Below are 5,878 nucleotides of genomic sequence, written 5' to 3'. Positions count from 1 at the left end.
AATAATTACTTTTAATAATTATTAATTACTATTAGATTTAAAAATATTATTATTTTTCTTTATTAGTGATAATTGAAACTTGAATATTTCTACTTTTTCAAATTAATAAAATTATTAAAAATTAATATAATTCAAAGATTTATATAATTTTTAATATAATTTTTATCGTTTATTATATTTAAGTTAATATTATATTTAAATTATCAAGTTTAAATTTTTGATTTAACATTCGATTCTCGAAAATTTTGACATGATTGATTTTTTTCAATATAAAATCTTCAAAAAGATATTTAAAAAATATTCATAGAAACTACATTCAAAAATTTGATCGATTTTAATTAATATTTTGATTGTTGCTTAATATAAAGTTTGTCTTAAAAATTTATTCGGTAGCAACAAAAAAGAATTCAAACTTTTGCGATAAATCCAATAGGAGAATTCCATAAATATCGCATGTCGTGCTGAGTGATCGATGAACGAAGATAACAGGTTTGTCATAAATGAACTTTCTTTTATTTATTTTTTAAATGCGAATTTCGAATGCAACAAATGCAATATTCTTTTTTGAATTTATTTTGGATTTAATTTTTTTTTAATTTAATTTTTATCAAGATTCATTTATCTACTTAGATTTTTTTTTTATTGAAAATTTCATATACTTTGAAAATCTTCTTTTATCTAACAAAAACTTAAATATAACTTAACTAATAACTAATAAATAAATCTCAATCGATATTTTTATATATTAACTTTTATATTTATTTTAATTTCAAAAATTAACTTTTTTCTAAAGATATCTCATGACTATATTAATATTTTGTATATAAAAGCAGTATAAGTCGAATTTGCGAAATGCGAAAATATAAAATAAGCAATTGAAGATACTAAATATAATGCTGATATCGCTATTATCATAATTTCAATTGTAATTTCGGTTGCCCAAGGATTATTTTTATATATTATTTTCGCATTCTGAATTTGAAAGATGCTTAAGTTAGAATTAAGATTTTTAATCCATTAAAATATATAAAAAAATAAATCGTTATATATTTTAATTGTCACACGTTAATATATAATGTATATTTATAAAAATACTAAATCATTAGCGCATACGTTAGTGTTATAATAAAATATAAATATAATATAAGGAAATTGAATGTAATAATAATTTTTTTTTATGTATATATGTATAAAATATAATATAATATAATATAATATGTGTATATATATACATATATAATATATATAATATATATAATATAATATGTAATATAATATATATATAATTATCGTTCAGTCAATTTTTGAAATATATATAAATATATAAAATATATTCAAAATATTGATTTCTATAAAATATTTAAAAATCATTGAAAAATGATTATTCTAAATAATTATCAAATTCAAAATTATGATTTTAACATTTCAAATCTCACTCAAATCAATCGAAGTTTTAATTTAATAATTCTCTCAATAAGTTCATCTATATTTCGCATTAAAGCCAATCAGATCACTAGTTAAAATTCTGCAATAGAATTTTATTCTCTATTGGAAAATTGTATAACGTTCTATAACTTACATATACATTGCAGAGTGAGTTAATTATGTAATATTGTAATATTGTATGTAATATTTGACGCGCATACGATTTCTTTTGATTGTTTAAAAAAAAATCTTTAAGTATCATCAACAAAACAAAAGTCATTTTCGATAATTCAAATTTTTAATAATTCACCATACTTTTAATTCTTCCAAATTGTATTCAACTAAACTATTTATCTTAAGCAATTGTTTCTTAAAATTTTTCTTAAAACTTTAAACTTTTAGTAATTTTCTATTCTCTATATTCACACAATAAAATAATTGAAATAAAATAACTAAAACAAAAATTTTTACTCGGACCGTAGTAAGAAGCAACGTTTACAGTTTTACTTATGAAGGCTTGGTTCCTTGGATGGAGAACAAGAGATAGCTGCAAAGAGGAGCGACAAAGAGAGAATGGATCAATACCGTGCAATACACGCCGAAGTAATTTCATTGTCCACTGTTAGCGACGGCTCACGTGTCGCGTGGCACGGCATGGCGTGCGCTTCTCTCTTTTACTCTCTCTCTTGTTCTTCCTCTCATTTTTTCTCTCGTTCTTTTTCCCTTCTCTCTTTCACAGCTTTCTATCGTCCTACACTATCGTCTACACAAGTTTCGTTCTTTTCTACCTTCGGCTGTCTGCCATCTCTTTCTTTCTTCTCTTCGTGCCCCTCAAAATTTGTACTCTATCTTCGTTCTATTGTGTTTATGTCTCTGTCACTCTACACTTTATATAGTCTTTCTCTCCTCCCTATACGGTGGGAAGAGAGAGGGGGGATAGAACCCTTATGGCACGAGTGATAGTCGCACGCTGCTACTGGGTATTGATCACCCTTCACAATCAATGTTAACAACGCTGCTTACAGATGGCGAGATCAATTATCTAGATAATACACGGAAATAATCAAAGATCTTCTCATGGCCCGATGTTATTTTAGTTTGTTTGGTCTATGTTGTTAGATTAATTTTTTAGATCGAGGAAACAAATATGAGATTACCGGATTTGCGTGATATCCGCGAGAACTGTTTGTGAAAGTTTTTAGAGAATGCATGCGAGCTATTTTGCATCGACTAGAATCAAAGTATGAAATCATTGAAAATAGGTGAGAGAGTATTAACTGGCAAGATCGCTCATAGTCGTTCATTTCCATAACTACAAGCGACGAAAAGTTGAACAAAAATATTGAACAATTTATTTGCAATGAGGTCAATAAACTTCTTATTGAAAAAAACAGAGGAAAAGAACAAAAAAAGAGTAACAGACCATAAAGTACTTCTATTTTATTAGGAATGTTTACTTACCAATACAGAATCCTCCCCTCCATGTACAAATCGGGCAAAACGCGATCGCGAGTCTCAGTCGATCTTTCACTCTCGAACATTTAGAGCATTGACTTTCTCTTCTATCGCGAGTGTCATTCGTGTGAATCGCGCACGATATCTGCGACGTTCGTGACGACCAATCATGACCTTGTCGAGATGAATTGATTGCAAACCGGAACAGGGCGCAGCATGTTGATTATTTAGGTGAACTTTAAACGATATTATGAAAAAAGAGTCGATTGTATAGATTATGTTGAAATCATGATGTTAATGCTTGAAAGCTGACTGAATGTAAAATTAGGTATAAATTTGATATATAATGAAATAGATATATAATGAATAGATTGTGTTTTGCATTTAAGTATTCTAAATAGCATAGAATTTATATAGGAGAAAATATTTGAAACTTTAAGAGGTGAATAAAATGTATATATATATAGCATAGTTTAATGATTAGTTTCATTTATTTCCAATAATATTCAAAAATTTTGAATCTTTTTCATAGATAGAAATATATATATATATATAGTATTATATAATATTTATTCATATTCATATATTATAATAAGGACATATCAATACATTATATTGTTTATAATTATAATAAAATATTATAATAAATTAAATTATAATACCATATTTACATAAATGTTACATATATTTATTTTTGTATTATATTTATCTATTTATTATTTTCTATATTTTATAAATTAAAAATAACAGTCTTATTCTAATATATTTCTTATTTATGTATAATTCTTTTTTAAATTCATATTTTTATTCATATATTTTCAAATTTATATGTATTTTCGATTTAAAGTATCATTTTTTATTAATTATTTCTCAAAATAAGAATATTCTAATTCTAAAACAGATTCTAAATCATTATCCGCTAACTAATATATTTAACTAAATTATCGTATAAACAAGCCACGGCACGGACCAAGTGTCCGATCTCGTCTAGAAAGTTACACGATAATTATACAAACGCACGTTATTTCTATGGTAGCTTGCCAGTGAGATCTCTGCAGTCTATCCTAACCTATCCTTACACCCGTTAGATTTTCTACATGGAAGTAAGTATATATTTTCTACCAATACATTTCCTATCAGGTTGCGCGCACGCGCTGCTGTATATGGATGAAAACGTCATTCTGTAGTATACGAAGTGATGTGTTGCTTGTCAGAACAAAATCTTTTACTCCGAAGCACAAGTTAGTCATTAGTAAGCAAATTGTTGGTAGCAATAGGCCAACAACGATCATTTATGTTAGAAAAGTAGTGTGCATGCACAATTGTGAAGCATGCACGCGCGCGCGAATGCGTATACACTCATAGACGCGTGCGCGTTGCAAATCGGATTTCCGTATGTATGCTCTAACACTGATTTCTAAGTGAACGATATGATTGGTAGACGCAAGAAGAAGAGAAGGGGAAAGAAGAACAGAATTACGAAGAAAGAATCTTTTCGTTCAGTAGAGACTGACTCACAATGAGTTCGTGAATTAATAACGAACATATGCAATGGAAATTCCGAGCACACAAAATCATCAATAAAAATATTTAATGGCACAAAAAAGAATTGTGATTAAAATTGATAATTAAAAATATGTTTTTTTCATAATATTTTTTGTATTCAATACTATCAATTTTAATATTTTTTCACAATTATAATATGATTTTTTTTAATATTTTTAAATATGATTTAATGTAAAAAGATAATTTCGATAATTTCAAGGAAAAATAATGTTATAAAATATAAATATTTAGTTTGCACAGACTAATTTCGAAATCAGTTAATGTAATTTCCTCACTAACAGCACAATCTATGGCTCATTGTTATTTCAATCAAGCAATGTCCTTTTCTCTTTTCTGTTTGCTTTTGCTCATTTTATCTCTCACTTTCCTCTAGACGCTTTGTAGCCCGCATAAGGAAGGAGGCAATGGAATTCGTGTCTGTGGATCTTGCAGACGCATCCTCTCACTCTGTCCCTAACCACCTTTCTACGGCGTCCCACGCTTTGCTTCTTCGCGCTGCTATTTCTTTCTTTTTCTTTCATTCTTTCTTTGTCCTTTTCTTTCTCCCTTCGTTCGGTTCAGTCGCGCGTAAGATACACATAGCCGACCAGATAGAAATAATACATTATTTAAATAATGTGGCGACTACGGTGCGTGACCTTCTCGTCGACGTCGCGCCTGATTCCCCTCTTTAACCTCTTCTCCTTTCGAACAGTGTGTGTGAGTCGTCACCCACCTCTTCTTACTTCCATTTCCCCTCCACCAAATCGTAGCTTACTCTTATGCTATCCCCACTATTTCGATGAGCGCGCGAACGCATCCCCACCACTTTCTCATTTTCTGTTTCTCTTTCCTTCTTTTCTTGCACTTTTTCTCTCGTCCAATGTCTACTTCTCGTCCCTTGTTCCTCCGTCTTTGTTCGTTATTCGTTCAATGTTTCGTTGACTCTTTTTCTTTCTCGTTCTTTTTCTCTCCTTATTGGTATACTCTCTTTTTCCTGTCATCTACTTTGCTCGATTCACTGTCCTTCTTCATTCTCAGCCCCACTACTTTCTATTCTCCAGCGACAGTTCTTGGTTCTCCTCTTTGGACTGCGGATCCGTGACTTGCTTGTATGCATAGGGTGGCTTACAAGGACGAAGAATTAAACTTTTTAAAACGGTATGTGCTGCGGGCATATATATTTTGGGATATCCATATATATATTGATGATAGGATATAATATGAATGATATATATTTGAAATTGATATACATAAAAATGTTTAGGTTCATAAATATTTTTAAATTAATTGATTAAAAAAGGCTTTTGGCATTTTTTTTGTCATGAAAATCGTTTTTGTCAAAAGAAAGATTGTTTAAATTTTATTGAAAGAAATAGATTTTTATTTTCAATTTCTTCTTATAATTAATCGCTGAAATAAATATAATTCTTATAATTAATCGTTGAATAAT

Source organism: Apis dorsata, unplaced genomic scaffold (assembly GCF_000469605.1).
Source record: "Apis dorsata unplaced genomic scaffold, Apis dorsata 1.3 scaffold_935, whole genome shotgun sequence".
Lineage (NCBI taxonomy): Eukaryota > Metazoa > Arthropoda > Insecta > Hymenoptera > Apidae > Apis > Apis dorsata.
This window is presented reverse-complemented; position numbering follows the sequence as displayed.